A 16820-nucleotide genomic window follows, 5' to 3' on the forward strand; every position below is an offset into this window, starting at 1 on the left:
GCGATCAGCTCAGTTCGTTTAGTTCCTGGTTTAACGTCACAAACACGCCCTGCGTTCGGCCAGCCACTCCCCCGTTTCTCCAGCCACTCCTGCGTTTTTCCCTGGCACGCCTGCGTTTTTTTGCAAACGCCGTGAAAACGCTGAGTTGCCGCCCAGAAACACCCACTTCCTGTCAATCACTCACCGATCAGCAGAGCGATTGAAAAGCGCCGCACAAACAACAGCAAATCTACTAAGTTTTGTGTTAAATAACTAAGCGCATGCACGCTGCGTACCATGCGCATGCGCATTTAGCAACAAATCGCAGCAAAGCGAAAATCGGCAACAAGCGAACAACTCGGAATGACCCCCATTGTCCTTACGGGATCCGGTCTGAAGGTCGACACTGTCTAGGTCGACAATGTTTAGGTCAACCACTATTGGTCGACAGTCACTAGGTTGACATGGTTCCTAGGTCGACAGGTCAAAAGGTCGACATGAGTTTTTCACATTTTATTTTATTTTTTTGAACTTTTTCATACTTAACGATCCACGTGGACTACGATTGGAACAGTAATCTGTGCCGAGCAAAGTGGTAGTGGAGCGAGGCACCTTGCCCGAAGCAAGGCGCGCGAAGCGAGCCCTGCGAGGGGACACGGTGCACTAATTGGACTTCCTGGTCACTGTACGGCGAAAACGACACACAAAAAACATGAAAAACTCCTGTCGACCTTTTGAACTGTCGACCTAGACCATGTCGACCTAGAACCCCTGTCGACTTTCCAACCCTGTCAACCTAGTGTCTGTCAACCTATAGTGGTCGACTGAAACATTGTCGACCTAGACCAGTAGTTCTCAAACTCGGTCCTCAGGAGCCCACACAGTGCATGTTTTGCAGGTAACCCAGCAGGTGCACAGGTGTATTAATTACTCACAGACACATTTTAAAAGGTCCACAGGTGGAGCTAATTATTTCACTTGCGATTCTGTGAGGAGACCTGCAAAACATGCACTGTGTGGGCTCCTGAGGACCGAGTTTGAGAACCACTGATCTAGACCCTGTCGATGCAATGATCCACACCTGTTCTTACATACAGTTCCACAGTTCATATATTTGTCAAATCCAAACAAGATCATTCATTTGTAGTTTAGTCTCATCCAATTGTGCATAGGACAGTAAATGATAGAGTGACTTGGGTGGAATTCTGACGAGAAAAAAATCTCCATTTCTACTGTCCAATAAGCTTCTGGATAGACGGCATAAATATGATCCTGTAGAAATGAAGAGTTTACAGTGAAATATGAAACCACTGTCTCAATAATGCCTCTATAGTTTTACTTGAGAAGGAAACAAATTTAACATTTGTAAACACAGAATAAAAATTAACAAATATCTGTGATATTGTTACCATTATTGTAACCACTAGTTTACAACACTGTTAAAAGGTCCTAATATAAGGGTGAGACTAAAGAAATTTGAAATCTCACAGGAATAAAAGTTAGATGAAAAATACATTTTGAATAAAGACCATACACAAGCATTTTCTTTAAAACAGCACTCTTTCATACCTCCCAACATGACCCTCTCCAGGAGGGACACAATGCTCTGCTTCTGGACTTTTCTCGTCATTCTTGATTGCCAGCACCTGTGTTGAACAAGTTAATGGATAAGAAAGGTGTTTCAGCACAGGTGATGGCAATCATACATAAAGAGGGAATCCCAGGAACAGAGCATTCTGTCCCTCCTGGAGAGGGACATGTTGGGAGGTATGCTCTTTATTCACATACATATTTTGTTTTCTCTTTCAACATATTATTCTATTTCTCTAGCATCCATTAGGGATATTGGGGTATACAATGGTGTATAGATGGGATCCAAAGGAGCCGGTGTACTTTAAATTTCTTCACTGGGTGTGCTGGCTCCTCCCCTCTATGCCCCTACCACAGGCAGTTTAGAAAAAAAGTGCCCTCAGGAGAGGATGCACACTCTGGGAGCTCCAGAGAGTTTTCTTCAGTTTCTTTTAGAACTTTTATTATTTTCGGTATGCTGTTTGGGCAACAGCATACCTGCACCGTGGGAGTCAGGGTGGGAGGGGGGCGGTTACCGGCCTTGCAAGGTGTCAGAGCCTCATCCCCACTGCAGGACCACCATCCTGTGAGGTTGTTGTACAGCGGGGCACTGCACCTTGGCAGTTTCAATCGCAGCACGAAACACACCCCTAACAATAGCCTCAAGGTGACAACAGTGGTAAGTAAAAACCGGGGGCCCCGCTAGGGGGATCCCCCAGTTCAAGGTGCATCTGACTCGCAGGGGAGGCATACGGGACCCTCCTGGGGTAGACCCGCTACAGCCCCCTGTGTACACTGGCTAGCGGTGACTTAAACTAACACTTGTGTGATGTTTTTAAGTTGTTTAGGAGACATTGCCAGTATAAAAAACACTGTAGCTCCATTGCCATTGGGGGCCGGAGCTACCTCAGAGCGGGACCAGCAGCGTTTGGCACCTTCCTCTGCTTACAGCTGCAGCAGCAGACACACACATCTCTCCAGGCTCTCAGGAAATACTGGAAAACTGTTACAGGGTTGTAGCTGAGGGGGAGAGCCACTATTGAGAACAATCCGTGTCCTGTAAAGGACAGTAATCATAGGTGTTTCACATTGTAATAATAGCTTGCAGCCGCATTGGGGCTGTTTAGCTTGGGTGTGCTGGTCCCTTCCTTTTGTCTCCCTCTCACATACAGTAAGGGCAGGCTTGCTAATTTATTACTTGTCTATGTGTATGTCAGTGTGATTTACCGTGACCATGGTAAAACACAAATTATGCAGTGTGTGTCACACCAGATTCTCTCCTACAACATCTGATTCTGTATCCCGTGATCAATGCAGCCACTCTTCACAACTCAGTGAGGGGGCTGGGGGGTAGGGTCAAGAGCCTTCCTGGCTAGGTGCCATTAAAACTATGATGTCTGATATGTCATCTCAACTCACTGCAAATGCACAAAAAACTCAGTTACTGCAGCAGGCTGTCCACTCGGGACAACAGAAATGTGGTTTGCCCGGTTTAATCTAAGATTCAGATGAAGAGGTACAGGAGGACGGGGAGGACTTGGATCCCATTAGTGCGGATTCCCCCTCTGCCCAGGGTATTGAACCCCTCATTCTAGCTATACGGGACATGTTAAAGCTCCCTCTAGAGGATGCTGCGACACAGCAGTCGTTCTTCTTTACACAGAATAAGCAAAGTGTCACTTTCCCTGATTCTGCAGTTAGATGAACTATTTAAGTTAGCCTGGAAAAATCCAGATAAAAATACCAAGTGTCCAAAAGGGTTTTGCACACTTTCCCATTTTCTCCTGTAGGCAGGAAATTCTGGGAAGAAACCCCGACTGTTGACGTATCAGTCTCTCACCTATCTTTACCATAAAGGACCATGGGGACAGAAAAATAGAGACTATACTGAAGACTATCTACACTGTAGCGGGTGTATCACTAGGCTAGTCATAGCTGGTTGCTGGATGACCCATGCCATTCATACTATGGGCTACTCAAATTCAGGAGGGCCTCTCCAGGGATATGCCACTGGTTATTACGGTGACTCTCCTAAGGCACATTCAGGACACGGCTCGCGTCTTGTGTGACTTTCTCAAGGAGATGGGCAATATTAATGCTAGGACCTCTGCCAATTTCAGTGTCAGCGCGCAGGTCCTTGTGGTTGCGCCAATGGATATCGGACGCGGAGTCCAAGCGCAGTGTGGAGTCCCTCCCCTTTACTGGGGAATGACTCTGGGTTGAGGTTGATATGTGGATTTCTAAAGTTACCGCGGGGGAAATCGACGTTTCTCCCCTCCGGGACCCCACCAACTAGGCGTACCTACCCGGGGCCATCTGTTCAGTCCTTTCGGTCTACCAGATTTCGTTCTAGGGCCAGAGGTGCCTCCAATGCGGCTAGAGGCACCAGAAGTAAGACAAGAAAAACAGTGATCGCCGGTTCTCAGGAACAGAGCACCGGTTCCACTTCCACCAAGGTCTCAGCTTGATGGTGCCCACCCACCCCGAGGGGATCTCGTGATTGGGGCTCTGCTGCGTCACTTCAGCCACATCTGGGAAAAGTCCTGCCAGGATGCCTGGGTACGGAACCTCATTTCTCAGGGCTACAAGCTGGAGTTCGACAATGCTCTTCACCAACGATTTTTCAAATCAAGTTTACCAGTCGTGGAGGATACAGGTGTTATGCTGCAACAGGCCATCCTAAAGTTGGTCCAGTCCCAAGTCATTGCTCAAGTGCCAATACAACAACAGGGACAGGGTTACTACTCCAACCTGTTAGTGGTACCGAAACCGGACGGTTCGGTAAGGCCCATTTTGAATCTAAAATCCCTGAACCCTTATCTAAAGGTTTTCAAGTTCAAGATGGAATCCTTGCAAGCAGTGATTGCAGGCCTGGAAAAACAGGAATTCAAGGTCTCCCTGGATATCAAGGACGCCTATCTCCATATTCTGATTTGGCCACCTCATCAGGCTTTCCTGAGGTTTGCCCTACTGGACGATCACTACCAGTTCCAGGCGCTACCCTTTGGTCTGTCAACAGCTCCGAGGGTGTTCACGAAGGCAATGGCGGCGATGATGTTCCAGCTCCGAGTCCAGGGGATCAATGTTGTCTCTTACCTGGACGATCTCCTGATAAAAGCAAGATCCAGGGAGCTGTTATTGCTCCATATTGACCGCACTATCCAACTTCTATCACACCATGGGTGGATTCTCAATTTACAGAAGTCCCACCTGGAGCTGACTCAGCGGCTCGTGTTCCTGGGGATGTTACTGGATACTGTGGCGCAGAAAGTGTTCCTCCAAGAGGACAAAGCGAGAACACTTCAGTAGATGGTCCGCATGGTTCTCCGACCAGCTTGAATATCCATCTATATTTGCATAAGATTGTTGGGGAAGATGGTAGCCTCATACAAGGCGATCCAATATGGAAGGTTCCATGCCAGAACATATCAATTGGATCTCCTGAGCAAGTGGTCCGGATCACATCTTCAGATGCACCAGATAATACGGCTGTCACCTCAGGCCAGGATTTCCTTCCTGTGGTGGCTGCAGTCTTCAAATCTACTGGAAGGCTGAAGTTTTGGGATTCAGGATTGGATCCTCCTCACGACGGATGTGAGTCTCAGAGGATGGGGAGCTGTCACCCGAGGGGCTCAGTTCCAGGGCAGGTGGTCAGTCCATGAAGCCCTCCTTCTGATCAACATTCTGGAACTTCAGGCGATCTACAATGCTCTGTTTCAGGCTTCTCCTCTACTCAGGGATCACGTGATCCAGGTACAGTCGGACAACGCCACAGCAGTAGCGTACATCAATTGACAAGGAGGGACAAAAAGCAGGGCCTGCATGCGAGAGGTGTCATAAATACTCCTATGGGCAGAAAGAAATGCAAGAGCAATGTCCGCAATCTTCATTTCGGGAGTGAACAACTGGGAAGCGGACTTCCCGAGTCATCATGATCTCCATCCGGGAGAGTAAGGGCTTCACCATAAGGTGTTTCAGCAGATCATCGACCGGTGGGGCTGCCCACAAATAGACAGAAATGGGTTCTCTGCGCACTGAGGTGTTAATCTGAGGCGGGGTGTGCTGCTGCCCACAAATAGACATGATGGCTTCTCGACTCAACAAGAAGCTTCGTTGGTATTGCTCATGAACCAGGGACCCCCAGGCGAGGGCAGTAGATGCACTGACGTCGCCTTGGCCTTACCGGCTTGTCTACCTGTTTCCTCTGATTCCATTGCTCCCAAGGGTGCTCAAGCAAATCAGGAATCAAGAAGTCCAGGCAATTCTGATTGACCAGGATTGGCCCCGGAGGGCTTGGTACGCGGATCTTTTGGGCATGTTCGTTGGAAACCCTTGGCCTCTACCACTGAGAAGAGATCTTCTTCAGCAGGGACCGTTCATCTGCCCGATCTTATGGTGGCTTCGTTTGATGTCATGGAAGTTGAGCGGAACATCCTAGCTCACAAGGGCCTTTCCAAAAAAGGTTATTGCTACCATGGTTCAGGCCAGGAAACCTGTGACGTCAAAACACTATCATCATATCTGGAGGAGATTGCACGTGTCCACCTGTGGAGTTCCACTTGGGACGTTTCCTACGTTTCCTGTAGGCTGGTGTGGATAAGGGCTTACGTCTGGGTTCCATTAAGGTCCAGATTTCAGCTCTCTCCATCTTCCCAGCAACCTGGGATTTGAATGTACAGTAGTTTTGGAATTTGTACAATCCTCCTGCTTTGAACCTCTGATGATGGTAGAAGACAAGTACCTCACGTGGAAGATGGTGATGTTATTGGCCCTGGCTTCTGCTAGTCATGTCTCAGAATTGGGGCCTTATCGTGTAAAAGTCCCTATCTGGTCTTTTACGAGTACAGAGCGGAGCTCAGGACTAGGCAGCAGTTCCTGCCAAAGGTCATCTCTGCATTCCTCTTGAATCAACCTATTGTGGTTCTGTCATCTTCTGGCACTTCTGCTCCTCCGGAGGCATTGGATGCTGTGCCAGCCATGAAGATGTATGTCAAGAGGACAGCTTGGATCAGAAAGACTGATTCCTTGTTCATGCTATATGATGCGCAGAAAAAGGGTTGCCCTGCTTCTAAGCAGCCCATTGCTCGTTGGCTTAGGCTTACTATTTAACAGGCCTACAGTATGTGTCGGCAGCCTTGCCTGTTCCACAGTCTCTGAAGGCCCACTCTACAAGATCGGTGGGGACTTCCTGGGCAGCTGCCTGTGGAGTCTCGGCCTTGCAACTATGCCAAGCTGCTACCTGGTCGGGGAAGAACACCTTTGTGAAGTACTACAGGTTTTATTCCCTGGCCAAAGAGGATTGCCAGTTTGTGCAGGCGGTGCTGCAGACGTCTCTGCACATTGCTGCCCATTCTGGAAGCTTTGGGACGTCCCCATCATACTAGATTCCCCCAATATCCCTTATGGATGCTAGAGAAAATAGGATTTTAATTATCTAGCGGTAAATCCTTTTCTGGTAGTCCATAAGGGATATTGGGCGCCCGCCTCAGTGCGTTGACTTTTCTGCAGGTTCTCTTTTATATGGTTACCTGTTCAGCTGTTGCTGTTTTATTACCACCCGTTGTTGGTTGTTTTTTGTTAGTGGTGTGCTGGTGTGAAAATCTCACCACTCATTGTTCTTATGTTCCTTCTCTCAAGTATGTACTTTCTCCTTCGGGCACTATTTTATCTATAACTGCCTGTGGGAGGGGGCATAGAGGGGAAGAGCCAGCACACCCAGTTAAAAAAAATTTAAAGTGCACTGGCTCCTTTGGACCCCGTCTATATCCCATCGTACTAGATTCCCCCAATATCCCTTATGGATTAACAGAAAAGGATTTACCGGTAGGTAATTAAAACCCTATTTTCTATAATCCCTTTATACTTTTCTTTGTATGACCCTAATATAGGGTAACTAGCTGTTCTACCCATTCTTCGCACAGAAGTTTCTCATGGTTGTTAATATAAATGTGTGTTAAAAATTTGGTAAATCTAGAGATGTAAATTTGAGATGTCTTAATGTAAGTAAATCTATAATCCCAAAAAAAGTGACAGGACCATTTTTGTAGTTTATTAAATTCTACCCACTGGAGGTACAATCCAAATTTTAATCTGATCGTCCATTTGGGCATTATCGTTCATGCAACGCAAACAACGTATTGGTAATGACGTCATTATGTCAACCCTCTGTTCATCTCCTTACGGGAGGTTTATTAAAATTGTAATTATGTAGTTTTCCTATTTCCCACCTGAAGAATACCTATGTTAGGTTTCAGCTTCCTGACATATCAGGAAGTAAGAGAATTGATGTATTAAGTTGTATATGTATGCTTATGTCTGTTCTATAAAGATCCCTATCAATATATAGACAAATGAGTTCCCTATAATCACCACACTATTAGTTTTTTGCCAAAAATAAATGTAATAGATTTATACAGCAGAATTAGTGCACTTAATGCAGCCAGATATTTGGATGGCAACAAAACAAATGAGTAACCTTGTAGTGGTAACTGTTGCAGTATTTGTTTCATATAACATAAATGGTTACAAGTCCACACAGTTATTTCCAAGTATTGTACCAAAAGTTCCAGCTGTTAAATGTTGGTTTGCCAGGCAGATTTGGAACTTTTATGCATGCAGAGTTGAAATGAATTATGGAGTTATAATTGTTAAACTCTATTTAAACATGGCTGTCACGATCCGGGTATCTGGACGCCATTACCTGCCGTTTAGGTGTCTTCTGAGACTGGCCCAGCGTTCCAAATCCGGATCTCATCTGTGTCAACACTCTGCACATCCCTTCTGTCATTCTGAGACACTACCACAGCGGCGCCATGTTTGAATCCAACATGGCGTCTCCCGTCCTCCGCGGCCTCCGCCGCCGTTACTGTGTTATTGCTGCAGGTTCTCAGAATCATGTATCATGCCTGCCGCGGCCTCTGCTGCCCTCCAAGTGTCTCAGCATATAACTGTCATCTGGCGTCTCCTGTCCTCCGCGGCCGGCGCCGCCATTATCATTATGTTTGCACACTTCATTCCAAACCAGGTTTTCCCTCCAGGTTCCAGCATGGGCGCAGCCATGTTGGATTTGATCACATGCTCCAATTCCTCCAATCCACCATCTCTGGAATCTGCATAATTGCCCAGCCAATGCCTGCATAGCAGCAGGTATAAGTATCCTGTGTCTGGGCCAGATAGATGTCAGTGCTTTGAATGTCATACCTTGTTCCAGTCTCTCTCTCCTGTGGTTTGTTTCTCCAGGTTCCAGCTCCTGTCTCCAGCATCCACAAAGAGACCCGCACCTGCTTTCCATCCTGCGGTGCAGCCTGACTCTGCAATCCTCTGTGACTGATCCAGCTTTCAGCTATTACTTCGTTTGCTTCCAGCTTCCAAGCTTTCAGCTATTAACCCATCTGTTTCCAGCAACCTGCTTCCAACAGAATTCAGCCTCCTTAAAGAGCCGGTGTTCTCCCAGCGGATTTCTACTTACCAGCAGTATCCACTACCACCGGTAACCACTCTTCATTTCATCTGTTTCCACGCACCCTAGCATCTTTCAGTTTTAACTCCGTGTCTCCACCATCTGGCTGGTTCCGTCCAGTGACTCCTACAGTGCATTCCAGTTACCAGCAGCATCTCATACACCTACTGGCGTGTTCCTCGGTTGTCTCCACTACTACAGCCTGGCCTGGTAAGGTTATTCTACCCAAGGACTATAACATCCGTTCTGCAACCTACCAGTGCCCTGTTATACCTTTTTATGGTTTAGTGATCCAGGAACTGTATTATCTGCCACTGCTAATACTGACTGTGAACGCTGTTGTGATTATACGGAGTCTGTTTAATAAACTTTCATTTGACTTTTAACCTGCTTGTCATGGTCACACCTTCGGGTTTCCTTCCACACTTACATGTCCAGGGGTCTGATTAAACCATCTAAGTTTAACTTCATTCCAGCCCCTACAACTGAGGCTTCCTCCCGTCAGCCTAAATCCTCAGTTGTGACAGGAAGCACTGACCATATGAATCCAGCCGGAGACCAGGATCAAGCGGCTAGACCTATGCAAGAACTGGCAGCCAGACTCGAACATCAGGAGGCTGCACAAGGTCACATCATCCGCTGTCTCCAGGATCTCTCTACTCGGCTGGATGGGATTCAGACGACCCTCCGTGGACCTGGCACGTCTGGTGCGTCCACCACAGTGACTCCAGCTGTAACCCCACCCACCTTGCCCATTTCCATACCACGTCTTCATCTTCCAACGCCAGCAAAATTTGACGGATCTCCAAGGTTCTGCAGGGGATTTCTCAACCAATGCGAAATCCATTTTGAGCTTCAATCTGGCAACTTCCCCAGTGACCGTACCAAAGTTGCTTATATTATTTCTCTCCTCAGTGGCTCAGCCCTTGATTGGGCATCACCGTTATGGGAGAAGTCTGATCCCCTGCTGTCCTCCTATACTGACTTTGTAGCATCATTCAGGCGCATCTTCGACGAGCCGGGCCAGGTTTCCTCTGCTTCATCTGAGATTCTCCGTCTACGCCAGGGAACACGTACTGTGGGACAGTATCTTATACAGTTCAAAATCCTGTCATCTGAACTGGCCTGGAACGACGAGGCCCTGTATGCTGCATTCTGGCATGGCTTGTCAGAACGCATTAAAGACGAGTTAGCTACCAGAGACTTGCCTTCTAAGTTGGATGAGCTAATTTCACTATGCACGAAGGTTGATCTACGGTTCAGAGAGAGAGCAACCAAGCGAGGAAGATCATCCGTTCCTAAATCTTCTGCTCCTCCTCCTCGTCAACCATCTCCATCCAAGGATGAGCCTATGCAAATTGGTCGTTCCCGTCTATCTCCCGCTGAGCGCCGAAGACGCCTTTCCGAGTCTCTATGTCTCTACTGTGCAGCTCCGTCGCACACTATCAATGCCTGTCCCAAACGTTCGGGAAACTCCAGATCCGAGCTCGCCAAGGAGAGGGCCGGCTAGGAGTAATGATCTCCTCATGACTGTAACCTCCCAGTGTCGCTCCAAATTGCTCGACGTTACAGGAACGTCATTGCCCTCCTTGATTCCGGAGCAGCTGGGAATTTCATAACCGAAGCTTATGTTAAACGGTGGTCCCTACCCACCGAGAGACTGTCCTCGTCCATCTCTTTGACTGCCGTGGATGGCAGCAAGATTTTTGACGCAGTCATTTCCTTAAGGACTCTTCCAGTTCGTCTGAGAGTGGGAGTTCTTCATTCTGAGTATATTTCTTTTTTAGTGATTCCAAGAGCCACACATCCAGTGGTTTTAGGCCTTCCATGGCTCCGTCTCCACAACCCATCAATTGACTGGACGACTACGCAAATACTGGCATGGGGTCCCTCCTGTGCTGAGACTTGTTTAGCCAAAGTTCTTCCTGTTTGTTCTTCCTTCCCCAGGTCATCTGATGTTCCGCCTCCTCCATATCAAGACTTCACGGACGTGTTCAGTAAAGCCTCTGCTGATATCCTTCCTCCTCATAGAGAATGGGACTGCCCAATCGACCTCATTCCAGGGAAGGTTCCACCGTGAGGCCGAACTTATCCGTTGTCTCTGCCTGAGACACACTCCATGGAAGAGTACATCAAAGAGAACCTGGCGAAGGGTTTCATCCGACCATCTTCTTCTCCAGCCGGCGCAGGCTTCTTCTTCGTTAAGAAGAAAGACGGTGGTCTGCGTCCGTGCATCGACTACAGAGGTCTGAACGACATTACCGTCAAGAACCGATACCCTTTACCCCTGATTACCGAGCTCTTTGATAGAGTTAGTGGTGCAACCATTTTCACAAAGCTGGACTTGAGGGGTGCCTACAATCTCATCCGAATCCGTGAGGGTGACGAGTGGAAGACCGCCTTTAACACCCGTGACGGACATTATGAGTACCTCGTCATGCCCTTCGGATTGAGCAACGCTCCAGCAGTCTTCCAGCACTTCGTGAATGAGATCTTCAGGGACATCTTGTACCGCCATGTCGTGGTTTATCTAGCTGACATCCTCATCTTTGCTAATAATCTCGAAGATCATCGTTTCTGGGTAAAAGAGGTTCTTTCCCGTCTCCGTGTCAATCACCTCTATTGTAAATTGGAGAAGTGTGTGTTTGAAGTTAAAACCATTCCGTTTCTAGGTTACATTGTGTCCGGTTCCGGACTAGAGATGGATCCTGAGAAACTCCAAGCAATCCAGAATTGGCCTATACCCTTAACCCTCAAAGGGGTCCAGAGGTTCTTAGGGTTCGCCAATTATTATAGAAAATTTATACGAGACTTTTCCACCATTGTGGCGCCTATCACTGCATTAACCAAGAAAGGTGCTAATCCGTCCAAGTGGTCCGAGGAAGCTACGCAGGCCTTTCACCTTCTGAAGCAACGGTTCATCTCTGCACCAGTTCTGAAACAGCCCGACACCGACTCTCCTTTTATCTTAGAGGTAGATGCCTCCTCCGTTGGAGTAGGAGCAGTGTTATCCCAGAGGGCCAAAGATGGACATCTACATCCTTGCAGTTTCTTCTCCCGGAAGTTCTCCCCAGCTGAGCGCAACTATGCCATTGGCGATCAGGAGTTGCTGGCCATCAAGCTCGCTCTGGAGGAGTGGAGATACCTGTTGGAGGGAGCTTCCCACTCAATCACCATACTTACCGACCACAAAAATCTTTTATATCTCAAAGGCGCACAATGTCTGAATCCTCGTCAGGCCAGATGGGCACTTTTCTTCTCTAGGTTTGACTTTAAACTCCAGTTCTGTCCGGGTTCTCAGAATCGTAAGGCCGATGCCCTTTCCTGCTCATGGGAGCAAGAAAATGAGTCCGAGTCTGCAGACAAGCATCCTATTATTAATCCGTTGGCATTCTCCACGGTAGGGATGGACTCTACGGCTCCACCAGGGAAAAGTTTTGTTAAGCCAGTTCTAAGGAAGAAGCTCATGCATTGGGCCCATGCTTCCCGTTTTGCTGGACATACAGGCATTCAGAAAACCCTTGAATTTATTTCTAGGTCCTACTGGTGGCCAACTCTGAAGAAGGACGTTATGGAATTTATTGCCTCCTGCCCAAAGTGTGCCCAACACAAAGTCTCCTGCCAGTCGCCTGCGGGGCAACTGGTTCCATTATCTGTTCCCCGTCGACCATGGACCCATTTGTCGATGGACTTTGTTTCCGATTTACCTATCTGCAACAAGTTTAATACCATCTGGGTGGTAGTTGACCGGTTCACCAAGATGGCACATTTCATCCCTCTCACCGGTCTTCCGTCAGCTTCCAAGTTGGCTCAAGTATTTATACAAGAGATCTTCCGACTTCACGGTCTTCCTGAAGAGATCATCTCGGATCGTGGAGTACAATTTGTAGCCAAATTTTGGCGAAGTTTGTGTCAAGCCCTCCAAGTCAAGTTAAAGTTTTCCACGGCTTACCATCCTCAGACCAATGGTCAAACCGAGAGGGTGAATCAGGACTTGGAGGCCTTCCTCCGTGTATATATGTGTCTTCCTCTCAAGATGACTGGGTTCAACTCCTTCCTTGGGCCGAGTTCAGCCACAACAATCAATACCATTCCTCATCTTCTTCTACACCATTCTTCATTAATTATGGATTCCACCCTAAAGTCCCAGAATTCCAACCGCTTCCCGCAACTTCTGTTCCAGCAGTGGATGTCACCTTGCGTCAGTTTTCAAATAACTGGAGGAACGTCTGCGCAGCCCTGCTTAAAGCCTCATCCAGGTATAAGAAGTTTGCCGATAGGAAGCGTAGAGCGGTTCCTGCTCTCAAGGTGGGTGATCGTGTGTGGTTGTCCACGAAGAATTTGAGGTTGAGAGTTCCCAGCATGAAATTTGCACCTCGCTACATCGGTCCCTTCAAGATTGAACAAGTCATCAATCCTGTTGCCTACAGATTACAGTTACCACCCTTCTTGAAAATACCCAGGACATTTCATGTTTCCTTGTTGAAACCGCTGATCCTAAATCGGTTTCATTCCGCACTTCCTCCAGCTCCCAAAGTTCAGACTCAACGGGGAGTCGAGTACGAGGTGGCCAAGATTTTGGACTCACGTTTCCGTTACGGTCAGCTATAGTATCTCATTGACTGGAAGGGCTATGGTCCTGAAGAACGCTCTTGGACCAATGCCTCAGACGTCCATGCTCCTGCCTTGGTCCGAAATTTCCACTCAAAGTTTCCTTTAAAGCCTAAGAAGTGTCCTGGGGCCACTCCTAAAGGGGGGGGTGCTGTCACGATCCGGGTATCTGGACGCCATTACCTGCCGTTTAGGTGTCTTCTGAGACTGGGCCAGCGTTCCAAATCCGGATCTCATCTGTGTCAACACTCTGCCCATCCCTTCTGTCATTCTGAGACACTACCACAGTGGCGCCATGTTTGAATCCAACATGGCGTCTCCCGTCCTCCGCGGCCTCCGCCGCCGTTACTGTGTTATTGCTGCAGGTTCTCAGAATCATGTATCATGCCTGCCGCGGCCTCTGCTGCCCTCCAAGTGTCTCAGCATATAACTGTCATCTGGCGTCTCCTGTCCTCCGCGGCCGGCGCCGCCATTATCATTATGTTTGCACATTTCATTCCAAACCAGGTTTTCCTTCCAGGTTCCAGCATGGGCACAGCCATGTTGAATTTGATCACATGCTCCAATTCCTCCAATCCACCATCTCTGGAATCTGCATAATTGCCCAGCCAATGCCTGCATAGCAGCAGGTATAAGTATCCTGTGTCTGGGCCAGATAGATGTCAGTGCTTTGAATATCATACCTTGTTCCAGTCTCTCTCTCCTGTGGTTTGTTTCTCCAGGTTCCAGCTCCTGTCTCCAGCATCCACAAAGAGACCCGCACCTGCTTTCCATCCTGCGATGCAGCCTTAAAGAGCCGGTGTTCTCCCAGCGGATTTCTACTTACCAGCAGTATCCACTACCACCGGTAACCACTCTTCATTTCATCTGTTTCCACGCACCCTAGCATCTTTCAGTTTTAACTCCGTGTCTCCACCATCTGGCTGGTTCCGTCCAGTGACTCCTACAGTGCATTCCAGTTACCAGCAGCATCTCATACACCTACTGGCGTGTTCCTCGGTTGTCTCCACTACTACAGCCTGGCCTGGTAAGGTTATTCTACCCAAGGACTATAACATCCGTTCTGCAACCTACCAGTGCCCTGTTATACCTTTTTATGGTTTAGTGATCCAGGAACTGTATTATCTGCCACTGCTAATACTGACTGTGAACGCTGTTGTGATTATACGGAGTCTGTTTAATAAACTTTCATTTGACTTTTAACCTGCTTGTCATGGTCACACCTTCGGGTTTCCTTCCACACTTACATGTCCAGGGGTCTGATTAAACCATCTAAGTTTAACTTCATTCCAGCCCCTACAACTGAGGCTTCCTCCCGTCAGCCTAAATCCTCAGTTGTGACAATGGCCATGCTTTAAATATCTGATTGTTTTTACCGCGACCGTCCTCTGGTAAACGGGTTCCTGTCCACTCCCGGCTCTGGTGCTCCACGACCTTATATCAAGCCCTATCCGGAGTAAAAACGGTCCCAAGGTGGGGAAACGCGTCTCATACGGACTGTGACCTGAGACCCGCACTGAGGTTCCCTCTCTGTACCGCTGGATCGCTACCCTGTATTGCTGTTGGGACCGTCTTTACTCCGGATAGGGCTTGATATAAGGTCGTGGAGCACCAGAGCCGGGAGTGGACAAGAACCCGTTTACCAGAGGACGGTCGCGGTAAAAACAATCAGATATTTAAAGCATGGCCATGTTTAAATAGAGTTTAATAATTATAACTCCATAATTCATTTCAACTCTGCATGCATAAAAGTTCCAAATCTGCCTGGCAAACCAACATTTAACAGCTGGAACTTTTGGTACAATACTTGGAAATAACTGTGTGGACTTGTAACCATTTATGTTATATGAAACAAATACTGCAACAGTTACCACTACAAAGTTACTTATTTGTTTTGTTGCCATCCAAATATCTGGCTGCATTAAGTGCACTAATTCTGCTGTATAAATCTATTACATTTATTTTCACCAAAAACTAATAGTGTGGTGATTATAGGGAACTCATTTGTCTATATATTGATAGGGATCGATCAGGATTACTATATTAATATAGTGTCTAAAGGGAGTCTAGGAACAGTCCTTATGTATTTTACATATTTTAATAAAAAGTGATTGTATTTTAATATTGTTTAGTGTGTCAGCGCTTTCTTAGTTGTTTTTCTCTGTATTTCTTTACCTGTGGAGGGCATGGTGGTCCCCCTAATTTAAGAGAGCTGCAGACAGACTGTTTTTAAATTACTGAGCATTTAAAATTGGCGCCAGGAGGTACTTAGTACCATTTTTTCTTTTCTGTTCTATAAAGGCTTTTCAAAAAATGATTTATGTTTTTTATATGAATAGAACTATACATATGACTTCTACCTAAGACGGCAGTCAGTGGTACTTGAACGATCTGGGGCAACTTCACCCACTAGAGGGAGTAATGCACTAATTCTATATAGTACGCATACTAATATAGAGACTAAAGCTTTACTGATTCAGACTACTAACCTGCTACACTATCAATGTTTTTTATTCCACTTTTTTTCAGATTTATTCCGATCCACCTAATCAGCTTACTAGGAAACAAGCTTCTACACCAACCTTGCAAGGGGAGTTTGTTGTTTATGAAATGTATTTTAAATAACGTTGTATATGTGTCAAGAAATGTGTACAGATTTGTTAGTAGTATACTTTTTGGTTGTGATACTGGATAATCGCCATACTCTCATACTCAATCTACATTATATATACATACACACATACTGTACATACAAGGAGTTCAATAAAGGAATTAAAAAAAACTCACATAGGTGTATTGTGTAAAATATCACAACAAGCGCTTAGTAGCACAAAACCCCGTCCACAGAAGTCACCGGAGCCTCAGACATCCTTTCACACCTTGTTCTGGAATATGATGTCATCAAGTCTGTATCTCCGTTAGCTCTGCCCAAACGCTTTTCTTCACAGGTGGACTTCATCGGTGGGTATGTCAGGGCTGACCCCTGGCTGTGCTTGTTTACCCACATGTCACAATACAATCGAGACACAATCACATGACCTCTAACAACCAATCGGGCTAAGCTATAGGCATTCACCAGGAGGAAAACAGCAATATATTTAATCTTATCTGCCATATTGTTGTAGGCCGACAATGTTTCAACATGGTATACTGTACTACAGACACCATTTTGTTGTTGTCCCATAATTGTTCAATTCGTACA

The sequence above is a fragment of the Pseudophryne corroboree genome, chromosome 4, assembly GCF_028390025.1.
Source record: "Pseudophryne corroboree isolate aPseCor3 chromosome 4, aPseCor3.hap2, whole genome shotgun sequence".
NCBI lineage: Eukaryota > Metazoa > Chordata > Amphibia > Anura > Myobatrachidae > Pseudophryne > Pseudophryne corroboree.